Raw genomic sequence first — 24,532 nt, forward strand, 5'->3', positions numbered from 1 at the left:
TCACTCTGCACACAATGGGTAAGGCCACATTCGCTGACTAAGTGTAAACATTTATAAATCACAACATTCCCCAGGTTCTGGACCTGCTTTTTCTTTCTTCTCCCTCTTAGGCCTCTGTCCTCTCCTCTTCCTTTCCCCTCCCTCTGTGTCCTGTTGCATTGGTCTCGTGGCAAGACTCACACAGACCTGCCGTGGTTATTTATAAACTCTCCTTGAATGCCAAAGCGCCAAGAACAATTGCTTTCCTCCAGTTTACAGGAACATTCAAAGTGCTCCGAAACATATTTTCAACATAACTCATCACTTTGAAGATGAGTCCAAGCTTTTGTTCATGTTTATTGACAGGAAGTTGTTTTTCATTGCTCAAATCAGGAGGGGGATGACGGGGGAAATAGAGGAGGAAGGGGTTTGCCAAGTGGTTGAAGCAGCACCCTTCAAAACCCAACCCTGCATTCCTGGTGTGCGTCTTGGCTTCCCCCTGCCACCCACCACCCAGCCCTGCTCACTCATCCCCTTCTCTCCAGGCCAGGATGAACTCACCCCCTTTTCTTTTCAGGAGGGAAAAATGCCATCGGAGCGTAAAAAGGGGTAAATTAGAGCAAGGACTGATGCAGGCAGGTGAGAAGAGAAGGAGAAATTTCCATCATCCAGCACAGCTTTGTAGGAAGAGGGTGTTTTTGGGGGCACCACTCCTTTCCTTGGCTCTGGAGGGCAGGGGTGAGGCACGAGCACCCATTTTGTCTCCTGGAGTGAGGCTGCACTGGGGACCAGGCCAGCACAGCAGGATCATCCCCTTTCGCAACTGGGAGGCTTAGGGGAAATGGTGACTCACTGGGGGGAGGAGTGGGGACAGGACTGAATCACCATGCCGCTGCAGCGCAGCCATCGCCACCCCCAGCTCGGGGTGCAGGCGCTGGGGTTCATGGAGGGGCTTGTTGGGGTGCTCCTTGTGGGGACAAGAGGTCTGCAGGGTGGCCAGCTGAGGATGGGAGCCCTTCTAGATGGGTGTCCCCTGAGCTGAAGAGCTGGGGAGGAACTGGGGGGAACCAGGCAGATAGTGAAGGGAGAGGGGTAACCCAGACATCACTGCTGCACGCCAAGCAAAGTCTTTCGGGCATACCCTGTGCTAGCTTAAACCATCCTCAACTTCAGCAAAGAGCAGCATCCTTTCTCGAGGGGCATGCTGATACTCATCTCCTGCCTTGTCTTGTTGAGGAAACTAGCAGAGGAGGAGGACAAGTCCCCAGGGTTCACAGGGAAGAGGCAGCAGAACCCAAGGTGTGGACCTCAGCCAGCAAAACAGGACTCCCATCACAGGGAAGCACCATGTGAAACACCACGGACCTGTTGGTCCTGACCTCATGGACGCATTTGAAACCACTCAGCAGCTCTGGCACAAATCACTGCTGCACTCTGTTTAAAAGGGAAAAGAGAGATTTTAAATAAGGTTGTATCAACCTTTTTTATATTGACAATGGGACTGGTTATTACATACTGTGTGCCTGAGGTTCTTCCACTGAAAGGAGCATAATGCAACACTGGGGGCAATTCTTGATTCCACTTACTCCCAATAATTATTACTTTTTGGCTTGTTCCTACACTATATAGTGTAATGTTATTGCTTGGAATGGTATGTTAACTTAGTTTTTACTGATACCATGTGTTCCCCCTCTTTTATCCCAGTAGTGTGTCAAGAACTGTTTTACTAAGGATGGTCAAGGGAATATGATTCTAATATTACTGTAGATGATATAAAAAGTTTTATAGACAGTATTCCACGTTTGAACTGGGAGCCCAGAATTCAGACATGAGGGCCTTAATAAGACATTTGAATTGCGTGTTTTGAAGGCACTTACTTCACTACAGGCAATTGCCATTTTCAAAGTCTAGATGCTAGAACTGCACTTAGAGAAAAACAAACAAAAAGAACAAAACAGAAATATCTGAAAACTAGGCTTTCGATATGCAATTTCAAGCATCATTTTGCTCTAGAACCATGATTTAAGTCTGAAAAATGCACAAGGACAGGTTTCTTAGTATGTCATTCCCATAAGCAGACCTGTGAATCTGTGCCTGTTAATACAACGGTTCCTGTTTTTGCCGGCAGAGCTTGGGTAGAACCAAGGTCCTCCATATCTCAGAACAGAAGCAACCAAAAGAGCTACAGAACCAGACAAAGTGATGATTAAAGAGGAGTTCTGCATAGCAAGAAGGTGCATGCAGAAGGGGACTTGTAATATGTATGATGCATGGACTGAGCAATGACTCCATGTTGGCACAGGGGGAGGAAGAGGAGGAAAAAGAGAAAGAGGAGGTAGAGGAAAAGGAGGAGGAGGAGAAGGAGGAGAAAGAAGAAGAGGAAGAGGAGAAGGAGAAGGAGGAGGAGATAGTAGGACTACACGCTTGTTTGTGGCACTTGGGGTGATGGCTGGGCTGAAAGAGTGGAGTGGAGCTGGGCTGCTGAAACTTTCTTCTGGGACTGGAGCACAATCATCGTCTCTGCTATTTTCTCTGCTTCATGCCAACATTTTCAGTGCCATTACTTTCTCGGGTCTGCAGCTGAAGTTGAGGTTTATCCAGCTTGGGAAGCTGCTGGTTCAGCTATTCAGGCTCCTGTGAGAAACTGCAGAAGACAGAGACCCTGCACACTCCTCTCTGTTGCATTCAAGATTTCTGTGTTTACTAACAGCATGCTTTCCTTTCAGTCATCAAGGTATTTCTTTCTATATTTTATAGCAAAACAGCTCCAGCGTGCAAAAGAAGGGGACTTCGAAGGCAGATAGCAACAGCAGGCAGAGTTTTCCAACCCTGTTAAACTTTTACGAGCACTTCCATAATAGCATTTCCAACACTTGGGCCACAACTGCAGTGACAGTTGACGCCTAATACATCATAATCTGCTTTCTATTTAAAAAAAAAAAAAAAAACCACCACAATGATGCTGTTTTATTTATTGCAGGTGATTACCTTTGCCTGGGACTAACAGGCCTGGAAATTCCAACACTTTCGTTTCAGCAGCAGGCTGGCTTGCCCTGTCTGACAGAGTGTTCATCACTGGGGCTGTGTTCTCCTAATTTTGCAGGTCACTTGATTGCCTTGAAATACTACACAGCCTCCACTGCTATGATAGCTGGAACTTCAGAGATTTCCTGGGTGTTTCTAGCACCCTTGCGTGTGTATTTGTGAGGGCTGAGAAGCAAACCTTTCCTTCTAACCCAGGGGAACTTCAATTGTACTGCAAGCTGGCAGTGCATTTTCCTGACTTGGTGACCGCTTATGCAGGCTCAGGCAGACATACATCTGTTTTTCTCTCTTTGGACCTTTCCTTTATTTCACTTCTAAAATCTCATCGAAGCTAACTTCTGGGACATCCTGTACTAGTCATCAATTTTTCCACCAATTGCTTGTTGCAGTTTGCATTGACCACAAAGGAACTAGAGCTCTCTCTCAGGAGAACCAGCTGGTGTGGGGCAGAGCAGCACAGGGTGAGCCAAGATGAAGGCTGGGAGAAGTCCTGCCTAGTCAAGCAAGGAAGGGGGGCATGGGGGAATGTGGTGGAACAGGAGGGAGATGAGGCAGACTCTTGATCAGCCCCTTGCTCATCAATCATCAGGATGAGAAGAAGTGGGTGACATCAAACCTACCTGTCCCCACATATGCAGCAATGAAAGTACTTCTACTCACCACCTCATCTGGAGTTCCTTACTTTATAAAATGAAGGCAAAGTTTGTTAGCTGCAAGGCTAAGAAGTCACCAAGCTGACGCGAACACATCATGTACGAAAAGCTAGGTTAGGTGAAGTCATTAGTCCACAAGCTTCAGCCAAGCCACTGACTTTGCAAAGCACAGCTGGGCTTAAAGCCGGACAAACACCTGCTCTGGAGACCTTCCAAAGCCAGAGCTGTCCAATACTGACTGTAACTGCCTAAACAAGACCTAAGTATCTCCAATTCCTCCTCTTCCTACTCATACTTGAAAAACTCTCTTAGAAACCACAGAGAGTACACATCTGTATGTCTAATCCAAATGAGGGAGCTCTTACGCATCCCTCTCTGGCCTTCTGAACATGCCTCACCCCATCTCCTCCGAGGCTTTGACTACCAAACTACAGGACCTGCTGATTCATAGTGCATTTCAAAACCTGGCAAAAATTTCTGCCCATATATTGCAGTCTGGCCAAATCAACCCATTTCTGCATTGACGTAGCCTTTGTGTATTAAATAATAAATAAATAAATAAATTGCCAAGCAAGAGGTTCCCTTCAATTTCTGCAGGAACAAAGCTCCTTCTTTCAGCTCAGCTCCATCAGATCCTGGTGAGTTCATTGTAAATGAGAGCTTATGTCTCAAAACCTTCAGACTCCGGTCATGGAGATGACCTGTAGGATCCCTCACCAGCATGAGCTAAAAATGAACCGCTTGGACCACAGACATATGCAAGCTCTGCTGCATCCCTGACCAACTCATCTCCCTTTCATTTGTTTTCTTGTGGTGGAAGAAGAATACTGCTGCTATCCACACAATCCCTGCTGGGATTTAACGGCAAAGAATCCCACCTTGGGTTCCTGGGAGCCTCATTTAACTCCAAGAGGCAATTTGCTTCACAGTGCTTCCTGGCATCAGTGCTGGGGAGACCTTGGTTCTGTTTTCAGACAGTTTTTCTTTGCACCCTCCACTCACTCCATCTCTATAACTCTCTTTTCCCACCTGTAAAATCAAGGTAATGATCCAAAAGCCCTGTATAACTTGCTCTGAGCATTCTGCAGGAGAAGCCCAAGGCGTTACTATTCTATGGACACACTGCTTTGAAAGCTGTTGGCCCACAGGTTTATAAAGAACATAAGAGATTTAAGACAGCACAGTGTGAAGAACAGTCTATACGCGAGATTACAGCTACTGCTCCTGGTTTCCCTCTCTCTCGCTGTATAAAATATAAAAAGCCCAATTTAAATGTGAATGGCTTGCAAATGAACCATGGCGTTTCTTAATGAAGGGAAAAAGAAGAACAATCTCCACACATGTCCACAGCCAGGCTTTGCAGAGAGTGCCTGAATGCGGGATGCATGCTGCACACACACTGGACAGGGGAATTTGGGGGCCCTAGGTAATGCTGGGAAGGGTTGCTCTGCTGCATTTCTTTTTCAAATGAAAGCCCGACCTGGAAAGCATCAACATTGTTCCAGCATGAGGAGGCAATTTTTTTCTTTTTGGGCCTGACATGCAATCTTCTGAAGCTGAAATTAAAATTTCACGCTGCTGAGAGCTTGGGATATCTTTCAGGGATCAAACCAGTGCTCATCTCCAGTCCATCCAGAGATGTGTAATGAGGCCAAATGTTTTTCTGGAATTAGCACAAGGACAAAATGACACTGTGCTGTGGAGCCTGCATTTTTGAAGAACAAATTGGATCTCTTTGTTATTGTTGTTAGGTTCAGTTATGGGGTGGGGTGGGGAATCCAACAGGGGGGAGCATCCTCCTGGTGATCTGGTAAATGCATCATCTAAATACAATCTGCTCTTGCAAACAGGCGAGCCCAGGGAGATGAAGGAAACCACATTAAAAACATGATGAAAGTTGCCTCGAGGCTCCTTATGTCACACTTGGGCTTTGGGCAGTTGGGGTTTTTATTTCTTCTCTTTTTCTTCCGTTAATAAACCAAAACCTAGCATTCTTCACTTTGCTGTTAAAGGTTGAGAAGACCCTTCAGCTTCTCCCCCCAAGAAGGCACACACACGTGTGCGTGTGTTCTTGCATGTGAAGGATGCTCCTTGCTGCTGCCCAGGCTGCGAGCCAAGGGCACGGGAAAGACTCCAAGGTGAGAGGGATTTGGGTTCCTGGCTCTCACTGGCTTCTCTGGGCCTTTCAGCAGCTGCCTCCTCGGGTGGAAACAAAGCTATTTGCATGGGAAGTATTCTGCTAAATGCTGGTCTGGGCCCAAACAGATAACTCCTGTTGACACCAGGATCCCCTGGTGTCCTCAGATGGGGACGAGTGACACCGAGAGGAAAGGGACAGTGTCAGCACACCCCATGGTTTCATCCCACAGCACATGATGCTGGAAAGGGGAGAAAAGAGGCAAACCCCAAAGCACCGCACTGTGTTTCAACCCCGTTGTGAACTCTCTTCAGCAACAGCGGAGCTAAATAAAACTCACACATGGTTTATTTTTGGATTACCCCCTTCCCCCACCCCCTCCATTCCCCTCCCAAATTGATTTATGGCGCTATTGTTCTGTGCTCCGACCTAACACACCGAAAGCTTTGCGCTTTGCAGCTCTCTCCCTGCTCCTTCGATCACACAGGTGTAACTGCTGTAACAGCACTGGAGAGGGAGAGGAGGGAGAGGGAGGAAGAGAACCGAAGAGAAAACAAGGGGAAAAAGTCGAGGCTGCAGACACACACATCTGCTTTCTGACTAATTCAGGGTATGGCACACCCGTATGGGTCCCTTTTTATTGCTAACATTCCTTATAAGTTAGCAACATTTTTACCCCCGCCCCCCCTCCCCACCTTTCCTCCAAACTTCAGATGTCCCAGAGGAATGTTTAAATTATTATGGAATCCCAGAGGAGTTTGCCGCTTCCCTTTTTAATTTGTTCCATGCTAGTCACTGGTTTTTTAAGCAGCGCCCAGCTTACTGCTTCCTAAAGTCAAGCCCAGGGCTCCTTGTTCCGGCTCTGGCCCGGAATTCATTGTAACTCTGCTCCCAAATCCCTATGGGTTTTATAGCATGGCTATAATGATTTACTCGATGTTGAAATTTGCAATTACCTGCTCTGATTTTTGAGCTTTTGTTTAAGTAGAAACGCTAAAAATACCAACTAAAGCCAATCAAAAAAGGCATTATTGGCTCTTTTTCCCTTGGCCGGCTTTCACAGGCGAGCTGCCGTCCTGCAAGGCCAATGCAATGGCTGGTGTATCTAGCCCAATGAAGACAAGCTGATGTCTCTTTAGGGAAAAAAATCAATACAGAGTGAAGAGGAGAAGGCTGAGAGCAGGTTTTGACCTTCATGGTTCAGTGACAGCAAGCAACTGGGTTTGCAGGAGCACAGCAGGGGACTTGCTGTTTTCACCTCAACAGCCCAAGCTCACAGGTAACTGGATATAAACCTGATGCATTTGTGGTAATGCACATCCAGTGAAATCCATATTCTTACGTCCTATTCTCCTTGCAGTCTCTGCAGCTGCTTCCCTCTCCCTCGTGAATATGAACCTGTAGATGGACAACTGCAGGACCCGATAAAAGGTGCCTGGCCCCGTGGTTGATGCTGAGCCCGGGATGCACAGCAAGAGCAGATTTTTGTGCTCTGGTCAGACAGTGCCAGGCTTCCTCCCACCCTACTGCTGGTTACAAGACCTCTCTGCCCTTTGGCCAATGCTCCAAGGTCAGGGAGCAATGGCAGAAGCCAAGATGGGACCAAGGGCATGCTGAAAGTGTGTGGCACTAGAAGGATTTAAATTTACCCTTCTCAAAATGCCCTGGTTTTGAGAAGTCCTCTGGCTTTGCAGCCTTCTGCGGCTGCTGGCCTTCCTTTATTTTTCCATTACCAGCATTAGCACAGACCTACTCTCCCTGGCTCCTATTCCCCTGTAATCCCTTTGTCTGGAGGGAAACCATCTCATTGGCATTATGGATGTCCCGTAGCAACAGTTGTTTCCAGACTAAAGGCATAAAAGTCTCAGACACAGAGCAGCAAGGAGATGCCTGCACTAGGAAATGAAATTTATAAAGCGAAGTATTTAAGGAGTCTTCTCTAAACACAGCACTTCCCTAAATACTGCTGGGAGGAGTGATGCATCTTGAAACATCCCTTATTAATTAAGAGAAGATAAGCAAATACTGGCCACACATGTCATTAATAGAGCCAGTTAACACTCTTAAGCCCAGCATTTTGTCAAATGAAGTATTGCTTCTGCATGTAAGAGGTTAGTTGTTTCCCTTTCATTAAGAAAACACACTTCAGTGAAAACACAATGCTACATTTCTGTTGGTGAAAACTACTTTCCACCTAGCTCTGTATCCAAGTGCCTTTGAATATTAGTGAAGGACTTTTCCGTGTCACGAATGAGATATAGCCTTTTGGGGAATGACAGTGGGGAAAATGTTAAAATAGTTGTTTCAAGGGAAGAACAAGGATTAAGGTACTGCTCTAAGAAATCTGCTACTAGCAAAGTGGGACACGACTGAGCAGGAGAAAACATGGAAACAAATAACCAAACTCAACCATGATTTGGAAGGCAGCTGGGAGAGATGATCTAACGGAGCTTGTCCATGTCTGTGCTATGCTTGACAGTACAAAGGAATGGCATTCCTGCCTAGGCAGGAGGGGCTGCTTCAAGTTCCTCAGAGCATGACTGGTACACACCATGCCAGGTCCGTGATCCCACAAAGGAACAAGCATTTAATTCCAGAGGAAGACCTGATATCCCCACTGCATAAATGGGCCGTGAAGCATTTTGAGCCAGAAACCCAGAGGTGACTTAAGGACATGAGAGCTACAAGGGGCTGCAAGAGCCATCCGAGGGGCCATGACAAAGAGGGTGATGTTACTTTCATACATGCTTGTTACTATGAGTTGTCTTTGTTTCCCAGAAGAAAAACAGAATTTTCCCTGGAAAAACATCTCCCCTCGATTGGATGCTCATTCCAGAAGTCCTGGTTCACTGGGACTCCAGACAGGTCCAGCATACTACAATGTACCCCTTGGGTATTTTGCACAGGGTAGGCGCTGTTTGCATCTTTCAGATGCATTTATTCAGGGAAGTACCTGCTTTGGAACGGTCTTTGAGAACGGAGCAATTCAGTGCATTTCTGCCCAGATAATTAAAGCTTCTCTTACTTCATGGAATCCAAAAATAATTGAAAAGGGAGCTGATACTAATCCTGAAACCTGATAATCCCCTGTGCAGTGAGATGTTACTGCTTTTCTACTGCCAAGAGCACAGCTAGGGCTTCACTGCTTTGTGTTAATGTTACGAAAGTTTGGCAAAGAAGATTTTCGTGGTACCATCAGATGGGTGAAATATTTCCCCTGCCACTCACAGGCACGTGCCCCTTGCTTGCTTTCAGATCTCATTACTCAGCTCAGTCCCTGGCTTTGGTTAAAAAACATTTCAATCAAACCAGCTCCGTTAATTTGGCTTGCAAAAGGTACTTTTTTTTTTTTTTTTAATTTCATTGTGATCATGTGGCTCCACCCCTGTTCTGCTCTGAAAGACTCTGTTCACTGGTGCTCACAATCAAAGGTAAAACTTAGGGGTGGGCAATCCCCAGGAAATGAACATCCACAAACTCTCCTGTGAACTGAGACAGCTGAAACTACGTGCCTTTATGGGGAAAATTAATTTTATGTATAATTCTCCCTTCCATTTCTATGTGTGGTATCCATGCTGTTTCAATTTCACTGTGACAAAATGTATTATTGATAGGAACCAGACCTGTGGCTGCTTTAGTACTTAGATATCTAAATACTTGCCTGCAAGTACCATCTATCACTAAAGTGAAAAACCATGTCACTTGCAATGTCCTTTGGGGAGGAGAAAACCACAATTCTTTCAAGATTTGCCAGTTACTTTACAAGTTAAGCCTGTCAGTTTAGCACTAAATCTTAGACTTAAAATGTTAAAATGAAAAAAAAAAAAAAAAAAGGTCCTTGTTTAAAAGCTGGAAAATTGAGCTTGTCTGAGATATTTTATGCTTGTGTTTGGGACTCGTGATGATTGATTCATGGGTTTGGGAACTGTGTGCGCTGACAGCTCTGAGTGTCCTGCCTTCACTTCTCGAGCATGGATTAGCTCTACTATAAACAGGCTGAAAAGGAAGAGATGGGTGAGTAAACAAGAGTGTTTTCCAGCTTGCTATCACCTCCCACCTGTCAGCCATGGGCTTTCCAAGCAGCCAGCGTTCAGCTCCCCCAGAGAGGTGAGGGTCTCCCTGCTTTGCCATCAGGCCTATGGAGATGTCCGGAGCTGCCTGCAGGCACTTACATCAACATTGTCATTAAGACCTGAAGCTTGCATCCCTTCCTGGATGATGCCTTTGCTGGAAGAGAGCTGAGGGTGTAAAAACTGTGCTTGTCCCATGGTGAGCTAGCAGTCAACCTTATTTCCCCTACTGTCAATGCAGGGCTGCTCACTTGGTTGGGACAGAGAGGCACTGGTGCCACTGGAGCAGTGGCTGGTCACCACATGCAGAAGCATGCTCAGGGAGCCTTTGACCTTACCCTTTGCAAGCACATCAGCATATGTACCTTAAAATATCACCTGCAGCCAAAGACACCAACCACAGATGACACATTAACAGACTGTCTCAAGAACCTGCTCAGATTTCCTGTAATGACTGCAAATGCACATGAGCTGCATCCCTTGTAGGTGGCATTATCAAGGCACTTTGCTTTGGTCTAAATGCACTGTCTGTGAGTCAAGCAAACCCTGGATCTCTCATCCCGGGAACTTGCCAGAGTGGTCCTGGCATGGTGAAGAAAGCTGGGGAAAGGAAAAGGCAAGGAAAGGTGGGGAAAAGAACAGGCTATATTTATACTGCTCCCCATCAGGAGAGAGAGAACAGGATTTATGTTTGAAAGGAAGGGGTCAAACATTCTCATTCACAACATTTAATAAAAATCATCTTCTTTTTCCCTCCCCCCCTCCTCCCAAAATGGTTTTCATGGAAATGTCAGCTTTCAATTCCATTCTGGGGGGGTATACTGAAGAGCAGAGAAGTCCATCTTTTTGTTAATAAAATAATAAAGCCCCTCTATGTCTGAGGATACGAAAGTCAAAATAAGAAGAGTGAAAGAAAAGAGAGATTTTCTGAAGAAGGCTTTTTTCACTGCATTTATTTTTTCTTTCTTCAAATCTAATAGCATTTTAGCTGCAGTTTCTAGCAGAGAATAAGCCCTACTTACTTTATAACTCCTAGGGGTCTAATTGTCATTAGAGATTAATTGTATCTTGGCTTGCTTTGCAAAGAAAGAAGCAGCCTGTGCTGGCCATCAGAGGCAATCATCTGCTCTTTTGATATGCATGTGTGTGCGCTTGTGTCTGTTTTCTCCTTTCATCTTTATATAAACTAGGAAGTGGAAGCCGCTGTGATCCTTCCGCACCTGACAGCTTTCCCTGCTCCGACAGCTTTACAGCCCGCTGCTGGGACTGAACCCACAGTGTTGCACAGGGCTACGACCGAAGCTGTCAGAACCAGACGCAGCCTTGTGAGCCGTTCTTTTTTCCTCCTGCCACCCCTGGCTGCAGTGTTCAGCAGGTGCTGCTCTTCCTTTTGTAGCAGATCTTTTTGAAATCACATCAAAATCTTCATTCGGCACAAGAACAGGGCATAAAAAGGGATGTTTGCTTAGGCTATATTTGTTCCCTAATTAGCACTTGTAATCTGGCATTACTAACAAATGGAAGTGGCTGTAATGGCTGCATTTTTAAGAGCTTAATGTATCTGAATCAACTTTCAGATTCGTAGCCAGATGAAACTCTTGTGTTTGTGCTTGAGCGCAAGTTGATTTCAAGGGGAACAAAACGGGTGAGCACAAGGGAATAGCATCCTCTGTTTTGTGTCATTTAAACTCATCAAGGTGCCAGCAAGGAGAGCTGGGAGGCTGAACAGGGAAGGAACCCACCACCCCTCGAAACAGGCTGGTGCTGGTCCAACACAGCATCCATCAGCTTTGCAAGAAGGAGTTGAAGGGCTCCAGGCAGACTGCATCAGAGCTGAAGCATGCCCTTCTTTCGCAAGTGGCAAAAACCATGAGATTTTCCACAAACTTCTTTTCTACTTAATTACCTTTCCTGGTCTCCTTGGGACTGGCTCACCTCCTGGGGTTTTCTGGCTGCAGAGGCTTGGCAGTGCCTTGGCTTCTCCTCCATGCACCTCCTTACAGAGTGGCTTTGTGTCTGCCCATCGCTCTCTGTGCTGTGAGCACATGTTGGGAGTGAAGGGCTTGATTTTTGGGGCTGTGGTTTAGCTTTCTAACGATGCGTGAATGCTGGGGGCAATTTGTATTTTTGGTTTTATAAATAGATGTTCTGTTTCCTTGGATTTCTGGTGGTGTGAGGTTTAGCACATTTATTACTCTCAGCATTTTAGGACCCCCCAAAAAAAGAAAAATAATAATCAGACAGTTCATGATTTTTCTTAATAGCATCCAGGGGAAAGAAAGCAACTTCCTCCCCTGCCCCATCCCTGCCAAAGCAACAGTGATTCAAAACATGAGGGCTGAGTGAGCAAAGTCATAGCATTTAAAGAGCAACACCAGTAGCAAAGTCTACAATTCTTCCCCTGTGGCTAAAAAGACAGTGAAAAAGGTCTGGGACCAGCTGTACCATCTAAAATGTAGATGGATTCAGGATGATCGTTACCAAAACAGCATTATCAGCTTTACTCTGAGACGAAATTTGTTCAGCACACCAGTTCTGCTGCCCCTCATCTAACCCTGCATACACTTCATGCTGTTTGGGAACCATCCATATCACTGACCTCATTTAGAGTTAAGGGCATGTTTCAGTCCTCCAAAACCAGGGGTTTCTTTAGGCACATGGAAACACCCTTCAGAATGATCACAGATGCAAACACAAACTGAGGTGTAGCTGATTTCCTACTGATTTCAATACAATCAATAATATAGGTCCTGTAGTAAGACAGCAGTGACAATTGCATTCATTAGCATATGGCTAATTAGCACATTAGTGTTTCTGCAGATGATGTATAGGGGAGTCAGGAGATGGGATAAAACTCTGCTCATTAGGAGGAGAATTATTTTTGATCATGCCTACATATACACTTCTCTCGAGCTGTCTAGTATGAAGTATTTTATCAGATACAACCAAAGATTAAGATGCAATGGGTGCCTTTCAGTTGCCCTCACATACCAAAAGTGCGAGGAATGTCCTTGGGTTCTTTCATACTTCCCTTCTCTTCATTCTGTAATTCAGAGAGGTTCCTTCCTATCTGAGCACTGCAGCCATACAAAAGCTGAAATTCTTCTGCACTACCATGCCTTTTGTTATATGAGGTTCAGAAATGCAAAAACAACTCCTAAAAGAGCCAGGAAGGAGCTTTCTGTGCTGTGAAATCTCACTGTAACCAAAGTGTTGAGCTGCTGCTGAGCTGTCTAAGTGTTTGGATATTTCTGGGAAAAAATTCCATTCTTAATATGTGGTGGTTTTACCATTAGCGGTGTGTTGGACTCTCCTGGCATCGTGCTTCTACAAACCTCACAGCTTTGCTGGGCAGTGCCTCCCCTTGCAGGGTGAGAGGAGAGCTCTGTCCCTGCTCCTCGCTGATTGAGGACAGCAGTCGGGAGGCCTGCTGTTCATCAGCCTTGCCCCACAAATTAACTGCAGTTAAGGTCAAGTGGTTTTGGAAAATATGAAGACCATCAAGCCAGCCGTCTGAGCAGGCAGTGAGCCTCCACCATAAAGAAACCACAAACGTAATCAAAGCAAACAATGCACAGCCCGCTGACCAGGAGCTGCAAGTAGTTCTGTGAAGAAATCTGGAGTTTTACTGAAATGGAGAAATCCAGATCATCATGAGGAGGTGGCTGGGAATCAACTGGATGGTACTTTTTGCTGTGCATTCTTAGCTCCATGACTCATGGAAACCTGTCCCCATCGCTTGGCACCATCTCTGCTAGCTTCCTATGACCTTGACGGCATCTCACGTCTTGGCTTGATGTAGATCAGCAGATCCATAGTCTTCTCTGAAGCCCTCTATAGCTGTGGGAACCAAACTGTCTTTTCTGTAAGTAATGTAGCACAGCATGTAATGTGGCATACAGGGATTCTCAGGGATTCCAAGGGATTGGCAAGGCGCAGAGACATGAAGGAAGGGGTACCTCTGCTGGAAAGAGGAGTGGGGTCCAAAGCATGTAGGGTCTTTCTCAGCACTACTAGATCTGAGCTGCAAGGTCATAATCAGAACTGCAATCTAAATTAGGCACGGTGACTACTGCACCAAGGACCAATGCAAAACAAACAAAAAAACAAACAAAAAAACACTCCAATTGCTTTTTCTGTTTCTTAGTAAAACAACCAAGACAATCCTGCCTGCTTAGCCTTGCATTCCCTCTCCTGCCTTACCACATCCAGCCTTTTCCCCAGACCTGGAAGCACGGCACGCTGTGGGCAGCCAAGATGCAGGGTGAGGGGCTCAGGCTGGGGGAATCTGATCGCTGCCGGATTTCACCTAGCCTGTTTTGCTGCTGGGACACACGGCAGGCAAGCTACGTGTGGGCTGCAAGTTGGACTGCGTCATTCCTCAAGACACCGCAATCTTCCTGATTGCATGACTTCATCACAGTGCTGAAAACTTCACAATTTATGGGGATTTTGATGCAGTTGGCTCTTGTACAGGGTTTCTTTTCTTCTGTATTTATTTCACATTTTACACGACTTTTTGCATTTTTTTTTTTTAATGAGTGGCTCCCTTTCTCATAATGCAATGCTTTATTTTTTTGCAATGCGTCCAAGTAACCATAAGCCAAATGCTCCTTTCTGGAACAAAGGGAAAGAAATGCTGTACATATCACACAACAGGCAAAGTCTCTGCAGCACGTCTGGGAACATTCCTTTACCAGGGACCAAGCCGGCTCTTCAGATACACTTGGTGGGCCATGCACTGTAATTGCAACACACACACACAGACTCAACAGCAGCGTGACAGTGGGCCTGTGGAATGAGTTGGGCTGCATTTCTTCTGCATTTTCTCACTCCTGACCTGTCTCTGACCTGGTAGGAATCTGGCATCTCACACACCACCATCGCATGGGTTCTCCTGGCTGAGCTCCGGGCATGCCTGCTGGGTGTGCAGTGCGTGGCTGGAGGATGTGTCCAGGCAAAGCCCACCTGCCTGCCTGGATGGAGAGAGATAGAGAAGCCTGCATCGGGCCTCTAGTAGATCTCCTCTCTGTCTTAAGATAAATATCACGGCTCCAGCTATTTCCAGTGGTATTTTTTCCCATCTGTGTACGCTCTGGCAAATGATCACTGCCTTAAGGTGCACAGGGAACTGCAGCTGAGTGCTGGATGGAGGAAGAAATATCACATACACTTCTCTTGAGCTGTATTTTTCTTTCAGCAAGCGCAGTTGGCTAGAATTGCAGGAAGAAGTGTGTCTTTCATCTGACACTGCCTACTGACTCTCTACTGAAGCACCCATTTTCTGCGCTTCTGTTGGTTAGGGGAGTAAGATATGCATCAAGCAGCTTAGCCTTGTCAAACAGATGTGGTTTCAGAGCCATCAAAAAGGAAAAGTCAGATGCAGGAGGAGTCAGAAAAGATATTTCATGCATTGGCTATACTTGTACAACAGTTGCCAAGAGAGTGATTTTTGGTTCAGATCATTCAGTTCCTGTCTAAAGCTCCAAGCCTGCTCCTCACATCTGTGGGGAAAAAGAAGAAAACAGGTAGGGGGTTGCTGAAATAATAGAGGTGAACACATATAAGTCCTGGGGCACATCAACTCATTAATCCTAGAACAGTTCCCAGCATGGTTTCTACTTGCTTGCTTATATGGTCATTTACTACTTCTCTAACACCTCAAAGTCCCAAAGTGTTTAAAAACAGAAAATCCACAGAAGAGAAGAATTCTTGGCTTCTGTGAAACGTGAAATACACTTTTTAGCATCCTGGAGACTATCCTGCCAATATTTCTGCCTGACCCTGAATCTTGCTTTCAGTCCTGAGTGTACCAGCTGTTCCTGAGTATGGAGTGCAGCATCTCTAAGGACCACACCTGATCATCACCCCACTGCATACAACAGGAGATGTAAGAAGTCCGTGCAGACACACCTATAAAGGAAGACAATTACCATACACAGATACCTGAGTACTTTCTGCTCCTATAAAAGACAGCAGTAATGCTGTGCATTTCTGAATGTCATCTCCAGGACCTTCACCCCTTTGTTACTCTACCTGTCTTTACCAACAGGTCTCCCTTGGGCCATTAAACACTGTACAGCAGTCATCGTTTGCAAGCACAAGGCCTGCTGTCCACAAATAAGATATTAAATTTTTCTTTTTTTAAAAGTTAATGAGTTTTAATTTTACTGAGCTATAAAGCCACCTAATTGAAAAGCTCTCCACATGGATGAGATTAGCCTGTCAACCAGGAACTGTCACTGTTAGCTGAGTGGGAGATTTGCATGGATAGTTCTCATTAGAGCTAATGCAAATCATATGGGACAAGAGTACTCTTCAGAAGAGCTGGGTTAAAGAGCATGTGTAGTGAAAAAGACACGGGATACTTGGGTGAAGACTGGGATTGCGTGACCTTTAGGTTAAATAAAGCTTGTCTGACAGATGTCCCACAACTCCTAGGAACTCAGCAGCACAGCAAACATTTAATGTGCTCCTCACATCCCCTTCTCCCCCGGGGCTCTAACCAGTGTTGACCAGTATTTGCCATCTGCAGTTGGTGATACCTGGAAGCTTAGGTCAGGGTGGTGTACCAGGTGTACAAACACATCAGTTGGTCCATGCTCTAGGGAGTTCACAGTCCAAGAAGTGGGCAGATGCAAGGAAAATGGAGGGGGAAAGATGGCAAAGAAACAATGACAACTAGCAAAAAGCGCACAGACAAAATCCCAGGTATCAGTGATCATCAGCAATTGTATTAATTTTCACTGCTATTACATCTATGGGCCTATTTTAAGGGGGAAATTTGGAGAAGGATGGCAAGCTTGATTATTACAGGACTACTCACAGGAGCAGAAACACGACAAGGAGTGGTCTGGAGGACTCCCCACTGACATGACTGCAGTCACACAAGAGACAGGAGCAAAGCCGAGGTGTTTTTTTTTCAGAAATCTTTCCTATCTTCTCAGTCCTGGATGAGTGCTTTAACAACTGATCCAGGTGCCCTTACTTCTAACACTGGAGTCTGAATGCAGGTGGTCGGACACAGCCAGCACCTTTCTCCAGGACTACTTACCACTAACAAAGAGTTGCCTTCACCACAGGTTTGCTGGTCTGTTTTTGCCACTTCAACTGTGTTGTATCTGTCCTTCACCTCTGCTCCTGTCCATTCATCCCTACTGAAAGCTACAGGACCTTTTCTCTTGCTACCTCTTGAATTTGCAAGGTTTTTTTTTTTTTTTTTTTTTTTTTTTTCAGAGGCACAGGGGGTTGAAGGCAAACTTACAGACTTCCTCTCTCCTGTGTTTGGCTTCATCTCAGCCATGTGGGAAGAGAAACTGCCAGTGTTGGCTTCTCTCCTTACTGCCAAACTTTATTCAGAAAGAAGAGTGAAAAAGAGAGATGTGTAGCTCCTGTTCTTCTCATGATTCCTTGGTAAATGGCATCAAAGCCTTGCCAGAAGACCCAATGCTCTTCCCTCTCTCAGAGGCTAACCGTTGCTTTTTCCTGTGCCTTAGTGTGTTGCCAGGCGTCTCACCTGAAAGCATGACAGAAGCTGAAGGACAAATAGTTTCTCCAGTCACCTCCTGGGATCCTCTCTCAAGTCAGAACAAAAGGCAATCAACATGGTATTTGCTGCTGGCACGCACAAGTGTCCTAAATTGCAACCACTTCCAAAAAGTTCTAGGTTAATGCCTTTGTAAATGCATAAAAACATCTTTCCATCCCTAAAATAAATGTATCTTCTGAGGAAAAGGAGACTTCAGCATGCCCATCACCATAAGCATTTGCCCCTGAGCTGATCTCTTTTTCCCCAAGGGAGACCACGAAACAGAACAGTGGTGGAAAACTGACATGTTGACAGTCAAATTAATTAATCCTGTCCTAGAACAAATTCTTGGTAAATGCTGTAATGAGCCAGCTAAGCATGTTGTCTACAGAGGAAACAATAAAACAATAAAAAAAGTTACAAAACAGATTCTCTTGCAAAATCCTTGCCCAAGAACTCCAAACCTGCAATAATCTTTGGCTCACACCACAAGAAAAGGTACCTCTGGCTTTATCTTTCACCCAACACTTGCCTCGTTGCCAAGTATTTTAAAACCTCACAGCAATATACTTCATATGTCTCCCAGACTGACTGCAGGTCAGGGGGGGAAGGGGAGGGAAGGCAGGGAAGTGAAGCAATTAGGCCAGCAGATGCCTAAATGCCATTTGCTCCATGTACCTCAACCATCGCTGAATTTTATCCCTGGAGCAAGACTCCCCCTGACAGCTTCTCCATCTGTTTGCATCTAAGAGTTCCCCAGCGGAGAAACCAGGTGTCCTATCCGAATGCATGCATGCAGTCAGCCACCACACATTTAAAAAACTGAGTATAAAACAAAACCAACAGAGCATGCCACAGTCCATCAGGTGCTATCTACCTCATTGCCTGGGGAAAATGGCTTCAGTATGTGCGACAGACGTGAAGCTGTCTGTTCCCAAGGTCTCAGAGCCTGTAATAAGTCCCTTTCCCCCAAGCTGCCCTTCCCCCGGCTCCTTTCAACCACCAAAAAAAAAGGGATGTACCTGCTTTCATTCACTTTAACATGCTTGAGCATATGTTGACAGTCAGTTCACTTGCTGTTGCCATTGGGACTGGCAGAGTTGGGGCTGCATTGTGAGAATTGCCCCGAACACATCAGGGAGTCAAACTGGAACCAGATGGATGAAGTGTGGTATGGACAGCAGGAGAAAAATGGGGGATAAGTTTCCCTGCTCTTCAAGCCTGACCCTTAGCCCCCGCTATCGTTTCTCGCAGCCCTCCTCTGCTCCGAACCACCCTTCTATCATCACATTCCTTGGCCTTGCACAAGGCACTGCTCGCTGCTACACTCCCCTTGTATTCCTCCAATGAGACAGACCAGTGCTTCCCACCTCGCAGACGACTGCAATCGCTGTATGAACTGGACCTTTCTCACCGCAGTGGCTGGCAGACTGAAGAGCAGCAAGGAAGCAAGGAAAGCTCCTTCTGCAGTGTTGGTCTGCAGCACAGGACAAGTGGCTGCAATGTTTTCCTTCCAATTTTCCTTACAAAACCTTGAATGCTGCTGGGGAGGTGATGGAGGTAACACATTGTGTCGCTGCAGCCCATGCATCCATCACTGAGGGAAGACAGGCCTGGGCAGTGCGAGTTAAACCCAACAGAGTTACTGGCGCTGATATTAAGGGGTGGTAAATCAAGGGCAGGAATTCAGCTCTGCTTCTGGGAGACTCAAGGCAATGCTCATATAAATCCAAAAGAAATTTACTCCTGGTCTCTGCTCCTTTAGTTTTAGCTCCACCGGGAGAGCAAAAGTAAAATTCACATTGAGGAATAAGTTAACAAAAAACCCTTGTAGGTACAGAAGACAATTTCTTCTTGCTATACCCAGCAATGAAAGTGTCTGAAACACACCCAAGCATCAACTAGTACAAGGCAAATACTCCTGCTGAAGTTAAGTGTTAGTCTGAACATAAAATACATGGAATAGCACTGACTTCAGCATAGCAGTTGGACAGATAAAACTAACAGCAGGCATGGTTAGTTGAACCTACATTAGTAGTGGTGCAAGAACCAGAGGAAAGCCAGCTTGGACCCCAGATCCTGCCTCCTCGCAACACACCAAAAATAGGTAGATAAGCCTTCTTAAAAAGTCACTTTTTTTGTACCTGAACTGAAAATGCAAATGTAAATCACTCCCAGGATCTCTCACTGGATCCTTCCATCTACCACTTGCTAGGACTGTTTGAAACATTTTGAGGGGAAGCAAAGCAGTAAGAACCACCTCAAAAGTCACAAGAGACTAGAAGCCTGTTGTTTTAGTGTCCCTGCTGCATTTTTGTTTTCTCTTTTTTTTCTTTTCTTGTAAAAGAGTTGAAGGGAACCAACAGAACAGACTCCTTTCGTGAGCTCTGGGTGACCCCTTTCCCCCGGATGCAAGTTAGTCACATAAATAGTGTCTCTAGCTGAATTGTCACATCTTGGACGCTAGCCTAAATTCACAACGGAGAATCTCTGGAAGAGCCACAAAGTGATCAGTGCCTTCCCAAATCCCAACCCATCAGCACGGGAACATTCTCATTATTTGGAGCTCATGTTCGTTTATGACACTTGAGATAAATGGGCCAACCTCCCTCCAGCCCATCAGGCTTCCAGTGGAAGTTTATAGATCAGGGAGACACTCTCAAACTTCAAGCTCTGTCTACATTAGCCTTTTTCAAACCAGAAACATGACATTTACCAGACATTTTTCTTCTCTATCATGGGCATTCACAGTGGCAGTAAGTTTGGTTACAAATGTGGGATTTAGTTTGGTTTAAGAAAACATTTTAGGAACTGGTTGAAGGGTGGGGAAGGAGAAATAACTTCAGAATTCCACATAGTTTCCTCTGGCCTCAAAAGCTGTATTCTTATTCCCCCATTGTCATAAGAGATTTCTCCTTTAAAATTCATTGAGATTTTGAGGCAACTCCAACTGCAATAATTTTATGATTTAGCTATTAAAAAGATGCTTTTGGCAAGTAGCCATTGGCTAGAAAAAGGAAGGGTAGATATGACTGGGAAAATGTTAACAAAAAACCCACCAGCCCTGCACATGAGAAGATAGCAAGAAAAGCATCAAACTTGCTGGCATTTGGTTCTTTCATGGCCTGTTTGGCAACCTTTCCAGCAGAAGTCATGCAGGGGACGAGACAAGACAGGAAGCTGTAAAAAACAAGAGACTAGTCTGAGTGCAGTTAGATGCTGGAGATGACTGAATGAATTATATGTTTTCATGTTTTTCCATGAGAACTTCAAGGGTCATCAGTGGCTCCTGCAAATTAATCTGTGCTCAGTGTGTTTGGAAGAGCTTGGCATTGCTGATCTAAGATCAGAGAGAGGCTTTCTGACCCTCCTGGGATGTGCTGTTCTGAAGGACACCAGCATCAAATCATCAGCTACACAATGCCATGGTACAGCAGGAGGCAGTGAAGCAACTTCAGCCCCCTGTAGGTGAGACCATGGCCCCACAGCCTGGCATATTTTGAATGCCAGTTTCCACTAAAATGTGATAAAATCTGGAAAGTTCTCTTCAGCCAGCCGCCACTGGCAACAAGTCAAGCAGCTCTGCTGTACAAAACATGCATAAAACCCTCCAAACCCCAACCCCACTTGCCCAAATTCCAGCTGATGGTTGGCTGATCCATCAGCTTCTGTCTGTACGGGAAGATGGTCTGTGCACGTGTGGCGAACAAGTGATGCAACTCCTCCTACAAGCTTGCCTCCTCCTCTTCACCTGACTCCTGATAGGTGTCACAGCTCTGAAAAGCCCTGAACTAGGTCTGGAAGCACCAGGAGACATCTTTACCTTCTCTGTGACCTAAACACGTAACATATTTTTTCATACATGAACCTGATGGTCCTTGCAAGGGGAAGAAAAAAGAGAGGAACAGTAACAAAGAGATCAGGTCATACACCAATACGAAGGGCTTGGGATAGCTTCTTATTCTGAAATGAAGAACAAAAGCAAATTCAAGTTAACTTGGCTTTACTCCCTCCTTTCTGTCACATGTTGTTGTCTTTAGCTTCAAACTGTTTCTTGAGCAGTGTAAAGGAATTATAATGACTCTGTGTAAAAGTTATGAAGAACCAGAATTGGAAATAATGGAGCCATAGTTTTTCAGTGCAAAGATAGGTCTAACTTCCATGTAAAAGGCATTTTCCTGAATCTTGAGTGTGATCTAGTCATGTAAGAAAGAAAAGGCATGCTGAAAAGGCAGAACAGTTCAACTTTCCTCTCAGAGCTACCCTTTGCAATGGATCTATGGGCAGGTCAGCCACAGGGCTTAGACCCAGCTCTTGTTGGCCTACTATACATTGAAGAACAACCATGTGCTGTCGCTGAACCAACCATGGCTCTCAGTATCAGCTCTTAAGCACCCATATTCAATCCCAGCTACAAGCCTGCAGTAAAGAAGAAAAACAGCTCCTGGAACAGACTGTTGAGTGCTTTTGACAAGATCTGTGAGGCTTTTTCCCTCCAGCTCAACACTGTCATGTTCTAGTTTCCTGAAATCCCAACAGACTACTCTAAGCCTCCAGCAGCTGGCTAAGAAAGAAGCATCCACTATAAAGGAAACGCTGGAGGCATCTAGAATAGTTTTCTGCTTGACCACAGTCCTGTCAAACAGGAGTAGCATTTCAGTAACACTTCAAAGACCAGACTTATCACAAAAGCACTTCACAAGAGGATCCTTCCTTCAGGGAATATGCATTCTCCTGCCCAGATCAGAACCCAGGAAGATGTGGAAGAAGCCAGAATATCAGCTGGAGTCAGAGCACCTCTCAGAGTGCCTCATTCTGTGATTTTATATGAACATGAGGTGCCTCAGAGCACTTCATTTCATATTTTTAAATCTTTAATTAGGGTAAGATTCCCATCACGCCTCCCTCATCTGTTCTTTTTTTTTTTTTTCCACCTGTCTTTTATTTTATTTCTGGCTCTTTATGGTCTCCCTGTCCAGCTGCTTACTATTATCACCTACGATTCTAATCCCTCCTTAACTGCTCACATAATCACCCCTTTATTTGGGAACCTGGATTCATACCCTTTGATCCACATGTTGTCCTTGTATTTCCTGATTCCGATTTGTTCCAGGGTGTCCAGTGGTTTCCAATGTCCTGCAGCTCTCATTTGTTTTAGCCTGTTCTTCTCTCACAGCACAGGAATGAAGTAAATAATTAGCACCAGAGCACGTGTGATTGGTCTAGCCTCTTTGCTCAGAGATGGACTGTAGTTTGCATTTGAATTCGCTGGATGCCCTCTCTCACATGTTATGGATAGGCTGCAGCACCAGTTCTGCTTTAGTTGCCATATGTCTTCTTACTACTTCAGTTGCGCCAAATGCTCTGATTCCACGTACCAAGTCTGGTTTTTCCTGCTCCTTCTGGCCACAATTGTCTGTGGCACCAGTCCTGCCCATGGCTACCCTGACTCACTGTTTGGGCAAACATCTGTGCTTACTCCACGAGATCTCATTTTCCAACTTGAGAGAGGCTCAAGACATATATATTGCTTCCAGGCTCAAACAGAACATTTTGACTGAACACTTGCTCCCCACTTTCATGATTTTACCCCTTGTCCACCACATCCTGCTCTGTCACCAAGACTTAAAGATGTCAAGAGGCAAGTATTGCTGCTATCTCCCATTTTGGCCAAAAACTTCCACTGCCATCCTTTTGTTAAGAAGATTTCTTCATTTCATAGTTCATAGCCAAACAAACCACTGTGGCAACCTACCTTGTCCTCACGTGTCACACAGACCAGAGGACTTCACACAGTGACCCCTGGAGCAGACACAATAGTTTACATCTGACTACAGCATACAACCCAGGAAGGCATCAGAGATATGACAGCACCAGTGCAAGCAGAACATGTTGATTCATCATGTGTGGTCTCCAAATGATGCCAGTAAAATAAAGACAAATGGAACTGCAACTCAGTGAAAAAATGCCTAACGATATGTGATATGAAAATATTACAGTGAATGTTTCTAACTATGATTTCAGAGACTCAAGAGAACAGACAGGCTAGTGAGAGGATCAGCATGTAGGGAATCTGATCTGGGCACTAACAGCATAATTGTTCTTAAATCGCCTTATGCATGTGCCAAGAGCTACTGCACAGATGCCAAGCAGCTCATCCAAAGCTACAGCTCAGCAAAGACTACTGTACTACCTAAGCATAAATGGAAGGGAGAAAGACACCAGTCCCTAAGACACAACAGAGCTCCACTGACGGTTCCTGTGGTTTCAGTGCCTCTGGCTGGCAAGGAGCCACATCAGATGTATTTTAAAGTTTGCATTTTCCTGATTATAACTTCTCCCTGTAATTGTTTTCAGATCTGTAGTCAAGGATGTTCTCTATAATTTGAGTAATACTCTCCCTCTTTTCACTACCCATTAGAAGCTCACCTAGTGTTAAAGTGCACTAAGATGAATGTGAAAAGGAACAAGGTGTATTTCTTCTCACACCCAAATGAAGCAGTTTTATTTTATTGCAATCCAGAAGAAGCATGGGAAGTGTAAGAGCTGAAGAGCACTTACGTTCCTTGCTGTAGAATCAGTAGACTTCTTTTGACAGTCTTTTCCTGAAGTGATACATCCCTATGTCTTCACCATCTGGATAAAACTCTCTTACATCCAAAACTGTCTACCCAAAGACGTATTTATAGACTAGGAAAGTCTATTTTCCCTCCTTATTTGCATACCCTCTGCCTTTTCTTGCATCTTCAGTTGAGGGTGGACTCTTACAGCTGGTATTATACGAAAGAGTTAGTAAAGAGAACCATTTTTAAATGACAGGTTGAGATAGATTGAAATTCTTTAATATGACCTGAATTAGATCCCAAAAGATATCTTAAAAGGAATTTGGGTTAGCTAAACAGCAGCAGCAATGTAAAGCATTGTTAAATATCAAGACAGCTGCGGGGGGAGGGGGATATTTTTTCAGTGATGGTGTTAACTGGGAATCTGCAAACATTTGAATTTTGTAACATGTAGATGTTTTGTTTAAGTGGGGAATTTCTAGTCGTTATTAATGTTAACATTTTTGTGTGATTAGGTAAAAAACATAATTATTCAGCATTCAGTTCTGAAGCAAGAC

The 24,532-nt window shown here is 45.0% G+C and overlaps 1 long non-coding RNA gene across 3 annotated transcripts in view; it reads right to left on the reverse strand.

Annotated features, from left to right (window-relative positions):
• Positions 1–7,257: 7,257 nt before the first annotated feature.
• Positions 7,258–24,532, reverse strand: part of LOC308197952 — a 38,286-nt gene continuing 21,011 nt past the window's right edge. The window contains exon 4 of one of the 3 annotated variants that reach the window (XR_013953452.1): positions 7,258–15,388. This is a non-coding gene — a long non-coding RNA (uncharacterized lncRNA). Of the gene's footprint in view, positions 15,389–17,340; positions 17,401–20,158; positions 20,593–24,532 lie in introns of those variants that run through there. The other 2 variants (XR_013953453.1, XR_013953454.1) reach the window with 2 other exon arrangements.

The sequence above is a fragment of the Anser brachyrhynchus genome (genome assembly GCF_964034855.1).
Source record: "Anser brachyrhynchus genome assembly, chromosome: 7".
Lineage (NCBI taxonomy): Eukaryota > Metazoa > Chordata > Aves > Anseriformes > Anatidae > Anser > Anser brachyrhynchus.